At 40.1% G+C, this 21,828-nt stretch overlaps 1 long non-coding RNA gene across 3 annotated transcripts; it reads left to right on the plus strand.

Annotated features, from left to right (window-relative positions):
• The first annotated feature begins 672 nt into the window (after positions 1-672).
• LOC105874728 (uncharacterized) lies at positions 673-20,994 on the plus strand. Of its 3 annotated transcripts, none has more exons than XR_012922814.1 (6): positions 673-1,076; positions 1,763-2,765; positions 6,063-6,196; positions 18,097-18,263; positions 18,391-18,512; positions 18,830-20,994. It is a non-coding gene; the product is annotated as an uncharacterized LOC105874728 (long non-coding RNA). The 3 variants fall into 3 exon arrangements; XR_012922813.1 differs by having other exon boundaries at positions 18,413-18,512; XR_001155637.3 differs by having other exon boundaries at positions 2,728-2,765; positions 18,413-18,512.
• The last annotated feature ends 834 nt before the right edge of the window (positions 20,995-21,828 follow it).

Below are 21,828 nucleotides of genomic sequence, written 5' to 3' on the forward strand. Positions count from 1 at the left end.
CTTCAGTTTTGAGATCCTTTTCTGTTCCCCTTTCCCCTCCAGGACTTTGTAGTTTTGGAGGAAGCCATGGTGTATGCCCATAAAACATTTAGGACATGACTAGTACCAAAGTTCTCTTCCAAAAGAGATTATGATATTAAAGACTAATTTTAAACAGAACTGGTGCCATGGAAGGTGAAGAAAAGGCAGCAGTTGGTGACTAATGGGAAAACCCTAAACGCGCACACAATGATCGTGATCGCGTGTGTATATACAGACACTTATTTTTTCCACACACAGCCCCACCCCCATCTCCGCTGCTGTCCGGAGTCTCTCTCAGCCAGGACACAGCGCCCGTGCCGTGGGTTAGATCAAAGCGCCCATTTACAGAGACTGAGAGGGCAAGAGTAGCGTCCCCCTCCTCCCCAGGACAGTGGCAGGAGTCCACAGGGGCAGGCGCAGAGCAGCAGAGCGAGGGTTCGTGGCGGTCGCGGCCCGACCATGGCCCGCCCGCAGCGGCTCAGAGCGGTGCGGAGAGCGGGGCGCTCCAGCAGCTCCCGGTCCCTCGCGGGGCTCGGCTGGCGGCCGCGCCCGGGTCCCTGAGACTCCGGTCCCGCCCGCGTGGCGGCGCCTAGCTCCGCGCGAGTGGCCGCCACCTACCGGCGCCGCCTCCGCCCCACCGCGGCCCGACGTGGATGGAGTCGGAGCCCTGAGCGCCTGCCCCCCGCAGCCCGCCAGCGGAGACCCCGCGGGCCCCCTCGGGTGCGGGAGCCCCTCTCCGCTCCTCTCGCCCCCGGATGGGACAAGGCGCGGGCGGCGGCTCGCTGGCGAGGCTGAGCGCGCTCCTGGCCGGCGCGGGGCTTGGTCCTCCGCGCCGGGGCGTCTGCGGCGACTCCTCCTCCCTCCCGGAGAGCCGCCGCACCGAGCGCAGGCAGCGGGAGCGAACGGGAGGAGAAGCCCCTGGGGACTTAGGCTAACGGGACTCTGAAACTCCGCGGCAAGATGACTCCATGGCTTCCGAACGCAGGAGCTGAGGCTGACGCGGCGGCGGCGAGGAACGCACAGAGATGCTCACCTGGTCTGACCGCGACCTCGATGTGAGTAAGGAGTGGCGGGGCGGGGTCCTAGAGGAGAGGGTGGCGAGTTGACGTGGGCTGCAGGATCCGGCAGCAGGGGATTCGAGTCTTGTGGCTTCGGAAGTGTGCACAATAAAGGCTTTGCCGCCTTTCCCAGAACTATTTCACCTTCAGGCTGAGCCTCTGCCTTTCCAGGATCTTCATGTTTTTCTCCAAACTCTAACCCTGAAACAAACAAACAAAAAACCCCAACTTTCAAGTAAGCACGTAAATCTCTACTTTCTGTACCTATGCTTGTGGGGCTGAAGACCAGGCAAAGAGTAGGGTTTTATTAAGTACCTGGAATGTCGTGGCGAAAGAGTTAACTTTTCAAGCAGCCTGGCGTTCCCTCAAGTCATTTCCTCTTCAATAGCTGCAAGTTTACTGATGGCTCAAGTCTAGGACGACATATGTATAGGTCAATTTAGAGGACACAAAGATCGCAGTGGGCAATCGCTGCCTTCTTTCCAGTGTAGTCGGTGCCTGTGACACTCAGCTGATAGATGCAAGTTACAGGGAGAGCCTGAACCATCTTTCTCAGGATGCTGTGTGTGTGTGTGTGTGTGTGTGTGTGTGTGTGTGTGTGTGTGTGTGTGTGTGTGTCAGTGTCAGAACTGGGGCTTTCCAGCTTGTGAATTAATTACTGATTGTTCTCCAATGTGATCCAGTCATAGAAACATCAATATCCAAGTGACAACAACTGCCTGTTCACCAGTCATTGCCTGACCTCCTCTACTGAACAGCGAAAATAACCACTTGAGCCTTTCTTATGGAGAATGGGATTGCAGGATTGCAGAAAGCTGACCTTGGGGAGAGTGGTGTGAGGTGGGCTGCTGGCTGACACAGAGAAACTAGCAGTGGTGAAAGTTGGTGATTTTTGGCCATGCCAAGGGAAGTTTTAGATTTGGAGGAATAAATCTGAAACTTTTTAATCTGTCAGAACTCTCAATTTAAAGTGAACCTGGAAACACTTACTGGAAGAAATATGAAAACAACAACTTTGTTGGTGATGATGAAAGACTATTTTAAAAGTGGGTGAACGTTCTCCAGGCTACCATAGAGTGGACAGTGAAAGAACATTGTAAGCAAGGATGGGTAAAAATTAAACACATATGTAAATAGGCAGAGATTAAATCAAGAAATGGGAGCATTTACTCTTGGAGATGTGCACAGATTATCCTGCACACAGCCTGTCACTATATCTTCATTTGTACTGAAATTGCCAGAAGGCTTCCCAGAGACCCAGAGACATGGCATTTCAGCTGTGCTCATTGTTAGCTTTTGAAATAAAAGTGGTGAACATTTCAAAACAAATAGTTACTCATTGGGAATTCTGTTAGTACATAAGTATAGATCGTATTGAGGCAAATCTTAGCAGCATTCAGTATCTATCGATGGCCCTGTCCTGCAAATATCTACCATTGCCCTAATAGCCAACTTTGAAGACATAGGTTCTGCTTTATTCTATACAAGTGTGTTGAAGTTATTGCAACAGAGAGTCCACCAGCTCCCGGAGAACTTTGCCGTCACTCCCTACCTTAATAATCACATCTTTAATGTCAGTATTTAATATTTATTAACATATCACCACCAAAATGTTCATCTCATTTATAAAACTTTTCTACTTCCTTAGGTGAAATGGAAAGTTCTGGCTTCAAATGTATGCAATATGTAAGTACCATGAAACAAATAAGTTTTGGACTAGAAATATATAGTCTTATGCCAAGCTGCAAATTATCTTGTAACTTGTCTTGAAAGATTTTGAACTGAATGAGAGGGGGTAAAATGTATTTTTTGCCAAATCAAATACTAGTCCATTTAAGAAATGACTGGAATGTTTTGCCAGGTGTTGTGTATGTGTGTGTGCGCATGTGCGTGTGTGTGAGTGTGTGTGTGTGTGTGTGTGTATATGTGTGTGTTGATGCCCAGGGTTATGCTAACAAGCCCAGAGGAGACAGTGTGGGTCAGGGTTTCGAAGGTTGGCAGGCAGTAAGTCTACTAAGGCTATTGAATATAGTTAGTATTAGAGGGAGTGACTTAATGTTTGAGCATTCAAAGTTTGCTAACTAATGAGCTCTCTCTCTTCCCTCAGATCTTTTATTTCTCAATACCAACCACCAACACACACGCACATGACTTTTTCCAGTATGTACGTACATGCTTTCAAAAACAGGGATAATCAATTTCATCTAGCCACATTCATTTGTCCGAGCATTGTGGAGGAAGTAAAGTTTAAAGTTATTATTTTTATAAATTGAAGTGGGGGAATCAGAGGAAACTTAAATGCAGGCAACTCGATGAAAACAGAGTGGAGACCTGACTTCTAGTCTTATTTATTAGTTATGCACCCTTGACAAGTTATTTTAATAATATGGGTTTTAATTTCCTCATCTGTGAAGTGGTGTCGATGCCACTCAGAACTATTACACAGAATCAGAATCAGATATGTGTGTATCATATCTTGATAACACACAAAAGGACGTTGGTGTTGTGAAGTACTGTATACACGCGCATCACTGCCTTTCCCACACATTTTTTCTCTTAGATCATTAAAGAAGATAGTTCATTAACCCCAAATCTAAGACCAAATTGGAGACTTATGATTTTTCACTTAGACTTCCTAACCCAGAAAGAAGCAGGGCACAACGTCACACATCCTTTGGACCTCTCTGATTGTTAGCTAAAAGCTGTGGCTAAGGAAGACTAATGATTGCAATAACACCTGCATCGGAGGTACAGACTTATGGTAGTTATAGGCTGCCCATCTAACATTTCAGGTTTTATGGTTTCCTTGCCTTGTTCCTTTCTCCTTCCTGTGCCTTTTGCTGATGCTCTTGGGGGTAGCCTTTTGAAGATGTCACTTTTGCTTTGCCCATGACTAGTTCCATCCATTGTGTGTGTGTGTGTGTGTGTGTGTGTTTTGTGGGATATATTGTGTGTATATGTGCAGTGGAATTATCCAAATTTGATAGCCTTCACTTAAATGCAGGTACTGATACTTATAGCCTTGTCATATAGGACAGCCTTTCTTGATGAGAACCTTCGCTAGATCTGGATCCAATGGGGGGAATCTTGTGACATGAAAGATACTGAGTACAGATAATTTCCCAAGAGCAAGAGCATGTTGCTTTTGTGCCCCTTATTTCATACATCATGTGCTGTGATCTGATTATATATGTTAATATTTAGTGTTTTATGTATGTGTGAGTCTGCATGTGAGTATTGTTCTCTCTTTTATTGAGTTCCAAAATGCTAAGCAGCATTAGCTAATTATTAATAATCTATATAGGATTCTTATTAGGTAGATGGTAAGCATTAATATATGTTCTTCAAAATTTTATGCTAAATATAACTTAAATGTTTCAGTTTCTCACTGCCTCTCCCACCCCCCGTGTCTTTTGCACAGGCAATATTGTTCAAGGAGTTATAAACCAAAGATAGTTATGTGCAATATATTACTTAGCTTACATTGTTATGGTGGTTTTAATACTGTATTCTTAAATTGCATGGCTGGCTGGTCATTTGACATCTCTGTGTTTGCCTTCAGCTATTTTTAGTCATGACTTGTATCAAAACAATCTTGATAATTAAACTAGGCTTTTTTAATGTCTTATATTTATTATGTTTTTAATTTTCACAATAATTTTATGAGGGCAGGATTATCAGTCCCATTATACAAAACTGAGGTTAATAAAGGGTAATTGAGTTGGCTAAGATGACACAAAGGGTCAGAGGTAGAGCATGATTTGGAACCAACATTGATCTGACTCCAGACTTTAATGTAGAACTTAGAAATCAGATCCTTTTAAAATATTTCTGTAACATTATTTGTTTTGGATGGTTATCAGAGGAGGTTGGGCATAAGTAAGTCCTGGTTATGAAAGCTCCATCTCCTTTTGAAAAAGAAATGTTTTTAATATGTGCCTGTCACATCTCATTCCTTACCTTCAGTAGTAATTGCATTGTTCTCACATGCCATTCCTTCATCCTAAGTCTTAAAATCAATTCTTGGGTGGTGAATTGATCATCAGATCATCTGAAAATGTTGAGATCTGGACTTGGTTAATACATTTCTGAGTTATCAACAAAATTAGGTTTTATTTTTAAATTGGTTGTGCAAACTGGGTTGGGTGATTATTTGCGTAAAATTCTTTTCAACTGACTTTTAAAATTTTAGTAGAATTGGCTTGTTTTAGCAAACTTACATTTGTCCTTTTTGATCAGGGCTCTGCTCCAAATAAAAAAATGCAAACACAATGTGGAACAAAAGGCAAAATGCTGTGGAAAAATAAAGTATGAGATGTGGAGGCAGCCAAAGCTCTCTTCTGTCTTAGACCTCCTTAAAACCTATCTTAAAAATAAGAAGCCTGCCTGCTTTCTGCTTTCTGGTTACACATGGTCAGTAGCTTCTCAAAAGCCCCACCCAGGTCACATCCAATATATTAGTGTCTTCAACCTGAAAGTGTTGAACACTTTGCACTTGTAAAGTTATGGAGAAACAAAGATACCACATTGATCTATGACCTCGACTAGAGAGTGAGCAAACTTCATATGTCACATGATTAGGTCTTTTCCTACCATTCATATACAGTTGAAATTTGAAAGTCATTGTTTAAATGAGGTACTAATATTTGCATTAAGATACAAAGGCATATTAATTTGTTTTATATCATCTTTGTGTTGGCAAACATGTAATATTTGGCTATAAAATACATAATATAAGATTAGAACTTAAATCTTTTTTTTTAGAAATGTACTGAGATCTTCTACTAAAGTAATTAAATATTGACTGTGGAAAGGATTTACATATTTTTAAAAAAGGACTTTCAAGACTATAGAATTGGGTGCAAAAATACGTGCAGTGTTTTATTTATAATATTAATAATCACAAATATTTAAGGGGTGTTAACTCTGTGCCAGGTAAATGCTACCTTATACAAATTATCTTGTTAACTTCTAATTCCACAGATATTTTTCTGAGCACCTAATATGTTCTAGGCACTGATCTAGGCTTGTGTGTGAAGTGGTACAGAAAGTTATGAACATTCATATGAAGCAGAAGATGCATATCATCTGGATGACTAAAGTGCTAGAGAATAAAGGTAAGATGGGACCTCTGGCTTAGACTGTTATGCAGGCTTGTGGTGAGAGTGCTTAAAATGTACCATGAATGGTAGGAAGAACTTTAAAAGGAGAGTTTTGAAAAGACCATAATAATCACAAGATAGATAAATATAGTGAGGAACAAATATAGTGAGGAGAGGGGTTAAAATCCCCTAATCTATAATATCAGTTTGGAATGAATATAGGTATATTTCATGCCCCATGAGAAATTAGAAATCTATACCTGAAAAAAAAAATCTATGTTGTCCCTTACAGACATCATTGCTCTTTTTTGAACATTTAAAATCTCATCTTAGATTAGTATTGCATCTTTGTATGCTGACTGATTTCTCATGTGCGGTTTTCAGAAGAAAGAACTTCCTTTTGTTTAGTAAATGCTTTCAGAGATACCCTCATCCAGGCTGCCCAGATTGCCATTTTGCTGCATGACTCTAAATGTATATGCAAATTCTGTGACCCATCTTAATGTGTATCGTGATTATTACCCCATATCTCTAGAAAATGTGGAGGGTGCTTTTGTGTCCCCAGCAGGGAAACAGGGCAGTCAGCCTTCCTGCAGTGGCCAGTGGTGATGGTGGGGAAGAGGCTTGGCCAGTGTGAGGAGGAACAGGCTCCATGGCACGTAACGTCACCGCTGAGAAGTGCTGGCTCTGCTCAGATCAAACGCGTGCAGTAGTCAAAGGGCTGGCAAGAAACAAAGGTGAATTCTTACTGTGCAAGGTTTATAATGAAAGAACAGAGCCTAATGTAAAATGTAGGTAGGAAAAGAAAGGACTTGAATACTTTGTAGGAAACCCTGTGTGTACATTAAAGATCTCTATAGATCTCCCGAATGTTTTCATACCACCTTAGATCAGTAAGGCACGCTTTCACTTTTCAAAATGCCTCACTTCTGAAGAATTCTGTTGCATTATTTCAGTTTTATTCTCACCATAATCCTCAGAGATAAGAAAGACAACTTACCAGTATTTACATTTCATGCAAGATGAAACAGAACTACTGATTTAGCAGTACGATTTACACATGTCAGTTGTTGGAAGAAGAGTAACTGAAACTTAGAATACAGCATTCGGCAGATACTTGGACTTGCTCAGAGCTTTGTTGTTGTGGTGGTGTTGTTTGTTTTGCTTGGACTGGGGTCAGACACACAGCTGTGGTCACAGTTTATGTTTGGGCTGAAACCTGTTCTCCTGCCCATAAGAGATCACCACTGTGGAGGAGTGTAGAGATTGGGCACAGGGCTCCTTAGTCGATGTTCATCTCCAGCTAAGTGTTACAATATGGCAAAGGAGCTCAGGGGAAGAGGTGAAAATCTTCAAGTTTTATTTTTAAAGCTCACTCTGGGTTCAGACAAGTGACTTGCTTTGGCCAATAAGATGTTGAGGAGTATTAGTCATGCCGAAGCTTTTAAAAAAATGCTTGTATCAGTCCACCTTCTCTTGGAATCCTGCTACCGTAAGTACAAGCCTAGGCTAACGTCTCTGAAGGTAAAAGACCATGGGAAGGTAGCAAAGGTATCCCACACAACCAGCCTAGAGCCAACCAACTTCCAAACACGAGGGAGCCCAACCAAGATCAGCGGAAATGCTCACACAACCTTTAGCTGAAGGCAGACACACAGTGAGCCCAGCTAAGTCTGGTCTAGATCAGGAGAATAGCTCAATTATTCCATAGCCTCATGAGAAATAATAAATGTTGACTATTATATGACACTGATGTGTTGTGGTTGTTGGTTACACAGTATTCATGTGGCAATAGATAACTACTACACCAGCCCATGGAAAGTGGTCAATAAATGTTAGCTGTTTATACTCATATTTCCTTGACTCTAAGGTGCTTGGGTAATGCTGCCGTTTTGCTTTTTCTGGAAGCTTTCTGTGGAAATTTTTTACACAACAGCACTGTAACTACCATGTAGCTGACAGTAACTATTATATTCCATTAACTCTCCTATGCATCCTGAATGAAAAGATGTTAAAACACAAAAATCATACCTATTATAGAAAATTTCACCAAAACTCCCCAAGGTAATGGTGATCTATGAGTGCTACTGAAGCCCAGCTCCTTGGAGCCAGAGTGTGCTACAGAAATGAAGGTTGTTAGTTTGGTACAATATGGAATCAGAAATTCAAGGTCATGAAGACTGGAGGTACCTGCAGAGTGCATGGTGAACAGTCCCCTCCATCAAAACAGACCAGTGCCATCCTCTTTGATATCCTAGGTGACCAGAGGGAGAGTAGTTTGAGGCTCTTAAGAGGGCTTCCAAGTTGCCTAAACATCGCAAGGACAAAGGCTTGAGAAACAAAGCTTTCTTTTACACTTGCATTTTGAAGGGTTGAAATATGGCCCCTACGGTCTCTTTATGCCGAATCAGGATAGTATTTAATTATGCTGGTCATAAATCGCACGGGGACAGCCAGGGAGTGTTTAAATACTACAATTATGAGGACAGTCAGAGAGATTTTAAATACTACAATTAAAGGTACTCATTGTATGTTTTACTTTTTATGTTTCATAAGGATTTGTGAACTGCCCAGAGACAAATTTATATTTTATTCCATTATCTCAATCTTTTATAGTCTTTTATAGAGTGAGGTATATGGGCTTAATATTTGGCATTTATATTTTTAATGGAAGCTTACAGGCATTAATAGAAAATCAATAATATGGTTTCATTGCTAGTCATCATTTTGGACCAAAAATGATCCCCAGGTTGAGACCCACAATTGGGTTCAAATAACCTTAATCTGATAAAAACAATTCTCTAAGACACCTTTTAGACTATGAGGTTAATTGCAAAGGTGAGTGTCCCCAAAGTGTTTGACAAAATGGTGGCACTACAGGGATCCTGATTGTCCATTCTGGGATAGAAACTCTGAAGGGGGCAGTTCTCAGTCCAGAGGAATTAGCATGCTATAGTTGGATAATATGCTGGTTCTGAATACTCTTTCTGCCAAGAGATTCTTGTTACTCCCCTGTGCCATGTCTAAGAAAGGGCCTTTGCCTTATTAATGATCAGGCTTGAGAATCACACCACTGAATCGTCCTCTTCATCTAAGATGCAGCTTTTATTTCCTGTCCAGACCTCTTGTGGTACCCTAGGAGAGCAGGGGGCATACTAGGATAGGTGGAGAGAGATAGGTTTTGGGGTCACAAAGCCCACGTGTTGAAGCAGAATAAGAATGAACATTTATTGAGCATTTTTTAATGTGCCAAGCTCTCTTCTAAGGGCTACACATTTATCATTTTATCTAATGCTCACAACTAATCTATGATCTGGGTGCTATTAATAGCTCTATTTTACATACAGAGCTGTGGAAACTTGAGACACAGGGAAATTAAGTGACTCACAGAAAACTGTATGGTTACTGAGAAGCAAAGACAGTATTTAATCCCAGCCTTCTCTGCTTCCCTCCAATCAAAGTCTTCCTCAGTTGGGCATTGGTCATTTTCAGATTCAGACAGATTCTTCAGATGACCTAGAGAGCTGGGGGAGAGAGCGGTGTCTGTTGTTCTGTTATGAAGGAAGCTGCCTTTGCAGTCACATGCAGTCAAGTTCAGGACCTTGTTAAGGGTTTCTCAGGATCTAGGAACAGCAGGGTTTCAGGTGCATTGCATCAAGTGTACAATGGCAGGGAGGGGACTAAATTCTTAGTCTTTGGGCACCAGTGGATGAAATATCCTGCAGGTATAAAGGGAAAGACAAGTCCAAATTCCCTTCCCTCTCTTGGACTCTTCCCTATGGCATGTGGAATTAGAGGACACATATATATTGGCTAGATTTGATACTAATTAGAAGAAATATCCCTTCATTGCCATGTGAAAACAATGTTCATTAATTAAAAGGGTATTCTCTTCATAGTTGTAGAAATTAAAATAAGAACATTGGGAATAGTATATCCTGAAGCAGAAATACAGGACAGTTGTTTCTATTATTGTACTTAATTATCATAACTAAGTTTTTGAAACCATACCCACTGTGGAAGATTTTAAGATGCTTCTGTCTCTCCATCCTCAGAAACATCATACTTAGCTTTATACACTTAGGGTGTGAAGTCATCTAATTGTTTTTCCTGCCTTTTGGCAATGTCAGGCAGGGACAACTTGTTTTGTCAAACATCTGCTTATTCTACTGATAAAATGAAATATATAAAAAATGTGTTCTTTCCCTTTGAAAACTTAAGATGTGTTGGGTATATTTAAGGTCACAAGCTACTGTTCTTGTTTGGTCACATGCTACTGTTCTTGTTTGCAAACCACAGAAACCAACTCTATCATTATCAAAAATGAAATACATAATTAATCTAATTAACATATCCATCACCTTGCATAATTACCTTTTTGTGGTGAGAATATATGCACACGAAAACATCACATTGCATACCTTGATACAGGATTTTTGTCTATTATATTGCAATAAAACTGAAATAATATTAATAAGTGACTTATATAAGATTTATATATATTATAGGTGTGTATATATATTCACACACACACATATGTATGCATATATATATGGTAACAAAAGAGATTTTATGAAAAGCGATCATTAGCCCTAAGGACAGGGCAACAGGAACCACAGCTGAAATTCTACCAAAGGAACGGTATGATTCATGCACCTCTTAGTTGCATACAGTGTCTTAGTCTTACAATCATTTGATCAAGATTCAAAGTCATGAAAAAGAACAGGAGATGGAGATGCTATGAAAAACAGCATAAGGAGGTGTTGAATGCTAGCTAGGCAAAGACAAACAAAATTTTTCTTCTAGAAATCAATGTGAAACCAAAAACTGTGTGTGTGTTTGCATATGTGTGTTGCTTTTTATAACTTGTACATTTCTAAAATGCTGTATTTACAATGCATCCGATTTCATTTGTAAAAGGGTAACATCTATTTGTATAATTCAAAAGCAGCTTCTTGTCACAGCTAGTAATGCAAAACAGAGCTTCAAATTGATTTTGTTTAAAAGTAGAATTGTCCCATAATTGCTTTCCTCAAGGAAAGAGGCTGAATATGTAATTGCAATCCTTTAGGGAGGCAAATTCTAAATTCTGCCAGCAGGAAGCTCCTCTCTTGAATAGAGCTCGATGGAAGATTCCATCACAGATCCCACTACTTCACCCAGGCAATTATTCCTCAGGAACTGAATTATCCCTCAAGAAGTGAAAGAGGGATCTTCTTTATCTCTTTTTTTCTTTTCTTTGTGTATGTGAGCATGTCTGTGATCTTTCTTTGCAACAATACATGCTATTTCAGCCAAGACTAAAATGATTGATTTTATCCTGTTTTCCAAAGAATTAAATACATTACTTTTGTTACTTCAGTGCTTGTTAGGAATCCCAACATTTTCTTTAAAGTCTACTCATAGTGATGAGCCTTTCTTTGAGTACCACCAGCCCAGGCACCTCCTCCTTCTTCCAGAATCCCACTGGGACACTGCTGTCTCAGGTACAACCTCATGCTTGATATCCCTGCTCTCATCCTTTCCTGTGTGGGGTCACATGACTTCTCCTAGTCCAGGCTTTCTGGCAATCCTTATGGGCTTCTGATAAGACCTAATGTGGTCTAATATTCAGGAAGCTGATAGTGATATTTGTTATTTAGGCATATGAATTAGTGAATTACAAACATAAAAAAAAAAAAAAAAGCCTTCCCTTTCAAGAAACATCACTATTTGGTCATTACAGCCCTTGTGGCCACCCTGAGAATCTGCCCGGATGAGTCTTTCATCGAAGTTGGCTGTAACTGATGCTCAGAGCCTCCAACTGGCCTGTAAATCAGAGCCACGAAACTTAGGGAGCTTCTAGCCCCATGGAATTTAAGCTTGAGGATTTCAGTCAAATTTTTTAGAACGACAAAATATGGAACTGAATTTGCTAAGTTGGCACATCATAATGAAAACAAAACAAAAATAAATAAAACATCAAAATCAAACTTCCAACAATAAACAATAGATTTCAAAAAAGAAAGAACATTTTTATCACCAAAAGAACAAAAAACATAGTATCAAATTAAAGGAAAATGATTTATTTTTAATAAACTTAGCTTCATTTTTAATAAATTTTGTTTATATGAAACCTACTTTATTTTTTTTCCAATTTTTTAAATGTGTCATTTGAATCCTTCGGCATTTATACTCTACAATAAGGATAAATCTCACAAACTTAATGCTGATGGAAAGAGGTCAAATACAAAATGGTTCATACCGTACAGTTCCACTTATAGAAATAATATAAACATGTGAAGCTCATCTCTGCTGGTAGAGGTCAGGGTGGTGGTTTCTCATCCAGGAGTGGAAGGGGAGTGTCAGGAAGGGAGTGAGGGAGGGAAGGGAGTGAGTGAGCTCTAGGGTACCAATGATGTTTTGTTTCACGATCCAGATGATCTTGCACACATCAATTCATTTTGTGAAAATTAAGCAAGTTCTGTACTATTTTAGCTGTACATTTTGCCATATAATTCCTTAAATTACAATAAAAATTTTAAAAAGCTACACCAGCATAGCCCAGTATAGATCTATATGCTTTTAGAAATGACTGGTTCAGTTTCCCTTTTGACAGATGAGGAAGCAGAAGACCTGAGAAGGAAACTACATTATTCAGCAAGTCAGTTCTCCAACTGGGAACTGAGTCCCGGCTGCCTCCGCTTAGTCCCAGGACCTTGCCATGCTGCCAGCTTCTTCATCTTGAGATTATCCCTGTGCTTGAGGTGTCTCTACCAGGAAGGGCCTGACTTACCTTAGGTGCTTGCTCAGGTGTTGGCATGCAGTAGACGTGTGATACACACTCACTGAGTGAGGCTTAGATGGCTGTTATCATCACCCCATCCTCACCCCAGGAGCCGGGCACTTACTGATGGATAGCGGTCTCCTTTATACTTGTGCATACCTAACCCATTTTATTATGCTATTTCTTTAAGAAAAAGATTTTCTCCTTTTCTCCAAAACAAACTCCTCTTCTTGAATATTTGAAGCTTTCTGACCATTTTTGTTTTATTTTCTTCTCTCATCTTTGCATCATCTACATCTTTTCTTTCCACTGGTTCTCCCCCTCTGCCTACATATATGCTCAATATCCCTTTGTTTTGGAAAATAAACAGTCTAAACAACAGGAAAGCAAAACAAACAAAACAACTCCTTTTATGGTCCCACAAGTATGTCATGAGAGGGTTATGGGTGTCCATCATGTGCCAGACTGGCCCACAGTTGGGCAGACACAGCCTTCCTCTCCAGTTATTTCTTTATGTTTTGAAAATTTTGAAGAATTCAAGTGATCCCTAATTGTTCCTGCTCATCTCTAGTTTTGTTTTGTTTTGTTTTGTTTTTTCTCAACCCACTGCTGTCTGGCTTCTACTCCCAAGGCTCTGCTAATGCTATTCTTTTGAAGAATGCCCATGCACTCTTGGTAGGGTATCCATATATCTTAATTTGCCTCGGATAATGTGTTTGTTATTCTGGTACTCATACTAATGGAGCTCTGTTTTTAAATTCTATAAAATTCACAGATTGGAGAGTAAATTATGTGGTCAACACTACCTCTGAGTTGCCATTACTGAGTGCTTGTTGTCACTGACCCTTTGTCACATTGGCCATGGTATGTATAGCAGTCATGAACGTAGGCTTTGACATAGATCCCTGGGTTCAATTCCTGGCTCTCTTGTGTAGGAGCTGTTACTTAATCACTTAATCACTGTGTTACTTAATCATTGTGATTCTCAGTTTATTCATCTGCAAAATGGGAATAGTAATAGTAGTACCACAGTTAGATGGATTCAACACAAAAAGTATCTGAAGTATGTTGTTCAGTTCCTGGCACAGAGTTACCGTTCAATAAATGGGATCATTATCTCATTGTGTCTTCCTGGGAATCTATCTCATGTGTTGCACATTTTCTTCTTATCTCTGGTGATGTTTCTTGGGATTCTTCTGTCCTCTCTTTACTTCCCACCTACACTCAGTGTGTTCTCCATGTTTACTGTTTCTGTGTCTGACACTATGCGTTAGCCTTACAGTTAAGACTTATGGTCTGGACTGAGCAGCCAGACCTCATGAGTTTATAATCCTAGCTCTTTTACATTCTTCTAGCACAGTGTACTTGGACAAGTTATTTTACCTTTTGTTGTCCACATTACTATAACTATAAAATGAGGTTTATAGCAATATCTATTTTCATAGTGCTACCAATTTTAAAGCAGTTGTTATAAAGATTCAGGGAGCTAAGACATCTATCACGTGCTTAGCACAGTACCTGGAACAGAGTGAGCACCCACAAAATGGTAATTATCACTATTCTCAGCGCCCAGGTTAGAGATGTCAGCCTGCATTCATTCTTATCTTCCTCATGTCCCCATATAAGAATCTATGAATAGTTCTGTGCATTTGTTCTCTGTGGAGCCCTCACAAATAAATCCACTCTTTTCCCTTCATACCACATTACTCCAGTTCAAACCTTTGTTCTGTTTTTCTGACCTCCTAGAGTAATTTCCTAACTAGTTTCCCTAGCTACATTATGCCCCCCTTCAATTTATTGTGAATGGTAAAGCAGTTAAATTTTCAGTTCAGAAATCACATTTCTGAACATGTCACCCTTCCATGCTAAGAACTTCTATGGTTCCCTATTGTTTATAGATTTGATTGCAAACTCCTGATATTCAGGCTCTCCTCTGTCCAGACTCCACTTCCTTTTTAAACATTATTTCTCCTCTGAACACATTGCTGCACCCAGTTGCCCAGCTAAACAGAACATTACATTCTTTCTCATGTCTGACTGCAATTATCCCATCAGGGCCATTGTTTCTGTTGTCCCATCAACCTCAAAATCCACGCCTCTCTCAATGTCCAATTATTACCATGCTTTGAAGTGGAACACAGGTGCTCTGTTCACCCTGACTTCCCTGGTGTGTCCTCTACCGCTAAAATGGAGGGGTTCTCTCCCTATGTTACACCCCTCTGAAATTCTGTCTGACTCTTCCCAACAGATGCCACATTTTCTACCTTGTGTTCCATCCTTAGACAATTTTTTCTCCACTGGAACAGCATCTGCAAGTGCTCGCTTTCTCTTCTTGTTCCCTATCCTCTTTTCTTCACCAGGCAGTTTGCATCATTATGTCCAGGGGAGGGAGGAAGGTGGCTTGATTTAATTAACCCTGCTATGCAGAAATTGAATCAGGTTCTGTGGAGGCCATTGCAAAAAACATAAAGGCCTCCATTCTTGCTTTGCAGGAACATAAAGCTGAATTGTGAAGAAAGAGCACACATACATGAAAATGACTTAAGCACATTCTCAGAGCAGCACATAAACAGAGGCAGCTTAATGCAGTGCCCACGGAGTTTGTAAGTGCTGAGAGGGTGCAGAGTAGATAGCTCATCAGCCTTGTGGTATAATGGGAGATTGCTCAGTGGAGGAAAGGAGCTTTTAGGAACTGGAGAGTAGACAGGCAGAAGCATTAGCAGTAAAGGGAGGGGAGGCTGTCTTGGGGGGTAGCAGTGACCAGGCACAACTCAGGAATGTCTATTTCCTCCCACGCCTGAGGGGCAGGGCTGGCTTTACCCTGGAAAAGTTTAGGTGTGTTACTGACCCAAATCGAGATACCCTCAAGCCCCAATTTAGAGTATCAGTGAAATTAATCCTTCATGTTTAGTACTGAGGACGTACTTTGGAGTCAAGCATGCTGGCTTCACATCTTGTACTTATTGAATATGTGATCCTGGGCCCTCTACCTCCATAAGCCTTGGTTTGCTCAACTGTCCTTAACACAGCTTGGGGTTCAGAATAACAGTTTGACTGCATATCAATCCTACCTCTCCTAAGTACTGGCTGTGTAATCTTGAAAAAGTCCCTTGACTTCTCTGAGCATCTTCATCCTCATGGGATGTCTGTGAAGATAAATGAAATAGAATATATAGGAGTCTCCCATATCATAAAAGATCAATGCATCTTATATGATGCTATCAATACTATTCATTACATTCCTAGAATTAGCATTTTCATTTATAAAATGGGAAAGCTAATAGTCACTTGCTAGGGATATTGTGTGAAGTTAATAAGCCATCATTCAAAACACTGGGCATAGAGTGAACACTCAGTAAATGAAAGATTGACACTCTGCCAAGACAATATATGCCTGGAGTTAATGATAAAAAATGGATTACCATTGTGTTTAACTGGTTGTGTAATTTTGTGTTTAATATCTATCTTTCATGTTAGAATAAAATTCCAAGAATTTAGAATTGTATCGGTCTTACCTATAACTGAATGCCTGGTACTAAACACAATTCTATATGCAGTGTGAACTAATACATAGACAAAGAGGAGGGACTAGGGAAAAAAGTTACAGTGGTAATTATGGGGACATACACAGCTGATAAATGGTAGATTTTTATGGAATGATGAAATGTGCAAGTTATTTCCAGAGTTGTTGGAATAAAGCCATTTACATTAAATAGGCAGAATATCAGTAATTAAACTATAGATTCTAACTTTCTCTAGTCTATGTTCTTCTGTTTTATTTATACCTTATTTGCAACAAATTCATGCTCTTTCCCTCATATTATCTAACTTTGTCTACTGATCCTTTTAATTTTCTTTTATGGATCTTATTACTTACTATGCAGATTGAAGGATTTGTGGGCAAGGAATCACCTTTGTAAAAGGTGCTTACCATTAGAATCTAAGCCATGGTATGTCTCCTGAGAATTAGTACAATTATTAGAACATCTTAATTAGACTCTGGGAGGGGGAGAATTTTTTGGGGGTAAGTTCCACAGAGAAGAGAGAAGAGAGGAAGAGACAAAAAGAGAAACTGAGGGAGACTAAGAAAAAGCAAGAAAGGGAAAGAAGTTTAGTCATAGCAATTTAACCAATCAGCTTAGTTAGACTTACTCTACCTACTTGCAATCTTGAAAGTGGCTAACCACTTTATTTGCAAATATTTATTGTGCACCCACTGCATGCAATGTTGGGAAGTGCTGTCCTAGGTAGAGTAGGGGTTAGAGAGAAAAATATGGCACAGCCTGTGTTCTCAAGGATCTTCCATCTTAGCTGTGGAGGAAAAAAAATGAATCAATAAAACTTGAGTAAACCACCTTGATTTTAGAGCAGAGAAGACAAGATATTGAAGGAGTTTGGAAACTATATTCTTCTAAGGAATGACTAGAAGACCTCAGAGGTATGTCTTGAAGACAGTAAGTAGGAACTGCCCAGGAGCTCCTGTGAACAATCGGCTGTTATTTGGAATAGCTTCAGGTTCATTTCATGTGGCTCCAATGGGCTGAGTTAAGATTGATAAATCTATTATTCATTCATTTATTCATTCATCAAATATTTTACAGAGCACCAACTAAGTACCAGGAATTGTTAAGTGCCACAGAGGAAAAAAAATCATAAAATCCTGTGCCCTAATGATTAGAAAGTTACAGAAGAGAAAGCTTCAGAAGGTGAACTTCACAACCAGAGATTTTGAGAGATAAGCTTCCCATGAGATAGGGTTAAAACTTCTCACAGAGCTTTCTAATTGTTAATGCATAGAAAGAATTTAATACTTTTATTTGTGTTTTATATAACAAATATTAGTTTACTACAAGTCATGAACCATGCTAAATATTGGGAATACAGAGAAAAATAAGACCGACAACTCCCTGTCTACATAAAGCTTCTATTCTAGATGGAAGGAGAGTCACAACAAACATTAACACCAGTAAGCATGATAACTTCAGGTGATAACAAATGTCAAAATTATAAAGCATCATTTATAATTGTGGTAAGGAGAATCTGAATGGGAAGTTTTAGATTGGATGGTAAGGGAAAGTCTTTCTAAGAGAGGGAATTTGAGCTCAAATATAAGGCATTGTGGTATAAAATTCAGATTCTCCCGTTTTAGGATCAAGGCTCTCATAGGATCAGTTGCTTGAAGAGATAGCAGCTGACATCTTGCAGTTGAGTTCCTTCCTCTAATGGCTGCCCTCAGCTATGGAAAGCTGCATCTTCTACAGCCGTGACCCCTTGCAGTGTGGGAGTGGGAGGAGTTCAAATCAAATGAGTCATCAGGTAAGTATATAAAGGCCCTCATCCTAATAAAAGACAATCCTGCAGGGCCTTATTAGCTCCATACCTTGCCATGGGGTTGACTGAGACTTTGAGATTACATCACCTCTCTACTTCTCCTTCTTCCCAGCTTGCTTTTCTAATTCCCACAGAGCTTGATTCTGAGAACACTCCCCAGGAAATTCACTGCATACAAGCCTCTGCCATGGAGTCAGCTTACTAGAATCCACCTCCACATGACCTGTGACAGATGTAAGTGACAAGGAGTTGACCATACAAAAATACCTTGCATCTAAGCAGGCATTAAGATAAAATAAGAAGTTGATGACAAAAATGGCACTGTTACTGATATAAGGGAGTCTGGGGAGATGGGATCCTTTTCCGGTTTCCAAACAAGCATGATACCAGCCAGCTGCCCTCTCATGGATGTTCTCCCCTGACCAAGACTGCCTTAATGTCCCCTTTAGCCTGACTAAACTTTAGACAGTTTCTTCCTGATTATAGGCCCCTGACCTCTCATTTCTTGGGCTATTTACCTTAGAAAACTTGTAATTGTAAATTCTTTCTAGGTCCCTTGAGAAGTAAATCTCTCGGCCTCTTGCCAGTTTTACAACCTAAGAATGTTTTTTCTCAAGGACCTGGGAGCCATCACTTTGAAATATAATCATCAAGAAACATCAGCATCCCTACTCCCAGTCTCTGTGGTGGGTGAGAGCTCAACTTCAATAAGCAGAAATGAGCAAACACAGATGGTCTAATCACATTGGCCAGCCTCCTCCCAAGAGCATCTAGTACTTCTCCCCTCGCTCCCAGCAGCGCGGAGAACCTGCCTTTCATTTCAGTGCAGAGTTGAGTTCAGTCTATCTGGCCTACTGCAGCAGTCTTGAATAAAGTTTTCCTTTCCTGTTTAACTCTGTCTGGTGTAATTTTTCTTTGACATTCCTTTTCTCTTTAGTGATTTTGTCAAGCAGAGAGACTAGTGGGAGAAATCTAGCTAGAGTTAGCAGGACCCAGCTCTGCCAGCAGTAAACTCACTTGTGTTCTAGATTATTTGAATTCCTCCTGGTAAGGACCATGGGAGATGGTAAAAGTTCTATTAGTTAGACTCCTGGAAGGACAGCAGCAATGTATCTGCTGATACCTCAGAAACTCAGTCTGTTAGGACCCAGCAAAGAGCTTGCCCGGGAGAGCCCAGCACAGGAACCAACCCTGGGTCTATCATGGTCTGAAAGAGCAGTTGAGATTTCAGGCCTTAGAATCTGCTTGGCAAGCTCCAAAGCCAATGCAGAGCATCCTAAACTATGAGGCCTGTGGTTATTTCTAAGAGCTCTTGTCTTCCCTGATGATTTCATATGAAATTCTCTAAGCATCGACATGGTGCTTCAGAGAGCTCAATTGTCATCATTACACAATGGCCCACTGAGTTGACACACTGGAATTTACCTTATAAACTCTTATGGGCATTTGAGCAACTTCCAGATTTTTTAATATTTTTTGGTTTGTTTTAATGTTATTTTTTTTTTCATTAGGATAAATTCCCAGCAGTGGGGCCATTGGGTCAAAGGTCATATTATTTTTATGATTCTTGTTACCTGTTCAGATTGTTCTTTTGAAATATGGAAAAAATTTGCTTTGCTACCAATGTTGGCTGATATCTCACAATTGTATTCAATTTTTCTTTTTACCAATTTAAATGTAATGTCTTTTGTCATTTATTTAATGGGACCTGGTAGTTATTTTAATGAAATTTGCATATATTTATTACCATATGGTTTATATTTTCCCTCTAAGTAGTAGGACAAAGACTCTTCTGATATATTTCAGGTTTCTGTCCCTGGACGCAGCCATCCCATTTAATCTTGTCATTGGCTAGGTTTAAGGGGTTCTTCCTGTTGTTCTTTAATTACTGTGGTAGGAACCATGGTAAAGCAGAGATCTCAGTGGGACAGTTGATAGCACGGAGGTGGTCTCTAAAGCAGAGCTCATTCCTGGGCAATAGAGAGGGTTTCTCTATGCCCAGGGAGATGCATGTTGGGCCTGCTCCTGCACCCCTTCTAACCCTACTACATGATCCATCAATCCCACTTCTGGGTCTGCATCTAAAGGAAATAAGTGTCTTGCATGCCAGTGCTCATTGACACATAATCCACAATAGCCAAGATTTGGAAACAAGTGTACATCAGTGGTTGAATGAATAAAGAAAATGTAGTATATGCACACAATGAAATATTATTCAACCTTAAAAAAAAGAAGGAAATCCTGCCATTTTTTACAACCTGGACAAACCTGGAGGGGATTGTGCGAAGTGAAATTAACCAGACACAGAAAAACAAATAGTGCATGACCTCACTTACATGTGGCACCTAAAATAGTCAGACTCATAGAAGCAGAGAGTAGAATGGTGGTTGGTGAGTGTAAGAAAAACTGGGAATATATTGGTCAAAGGGTAAATGTTTTAGTCATGCAAGATGAATAAGTTCTAGGGATCTAATGTACGCCTTGTGACTATAGTTAACAATATTGTATACTTGAAATTTTCTCAGAGTATAGATCTGATGTGTTATCACCAGACACACATATACAAAAAAAGGTAACAAATGTGAGGTGCGGGATATACTGATTAACTTGAGTGTGATGATCATGTTATAGGTACATGTATATCAAAACATCAAGTTGTAAACCTTAAATGTATAAATTTTTTATTTGTCAATTATACTTCAATAAAGACAAAGAATATGCCATGAATATTTTTACTTTTTACGTACATATTTATTATTATATTTCTAGCCTATTAAAGCACAAGTTTTACGAACTATCCAAATACCTCATGATGGATCTGGAATTCTAATAATACATATCAGACTCAGAGCCAGCATTGCTATTAGGCCTGATTCCTTCCCTCTTGAGTTTGTGTGTGTGTGTGTGTGTGTGTGTGTGTGTGTGTGTGTGTGCGAGAATGCATGTGCTTAAGTTCATATTTATGTGAATTTTATGCCTGGCATGTATACATGTGGGTCTGTGTATGTGCCTGAGTAGGTGTTTTAGAACCAGACAAAATGACCTTGTCATTTCAAGAAATCTGGCTCCAAACTATTAAAAGAATGCATGAGAACATGCTCTAGTGGGGAGCGTCTAATCTCAGCCCATAGTTTATGAGAAGTATCCTGTCATCAGGCAGGAGTGGTGGCTCACTGTAATTAATCCCCTTTTTGTCCCTACACCTCCAAGAGTGAGAAATAAAAGAGCATTAAAGGGAATGCAGTTACAATCCACAAAGGGACCACCTAAAATGTCACCTTGGCTCAACACATTGCTCCCTTCATGACTCCTAGTCCTGAGTTCACCTCTCATCAGCACAGACAGGGCTTATTGCTGGCTGAGACCCAATCAGAGATTTCTTGGCAGTCAGTTTCCACAATATTGTAGGAGTCTTAGCTAAATCTTTACTGAAAGTTAAAATTTTGTGTCAGAGTTTTTACCTTATCCTGTATGTGTTCATGGAACACAGAAGAAAGCAAGGAAAAGAGATGAATTATTGTTGGAATTTAAAGTTTAGGGGCAGAGAGTT

Source organism: Microcebus murinus, chromosome 14, assembly GCF_040939455.1.
Source record: "Microcebus murinus isolate Inina chromosome 14, M.murinus_Inina_mat1.0, whole genome shotgun sequence".
Classification (NCBI taxonomy): Eukaryota; Metazoa; Chordata; class Mammalia; order Primates; family Cheirogaleidae; genus Microcebus; species Microcebus murinus.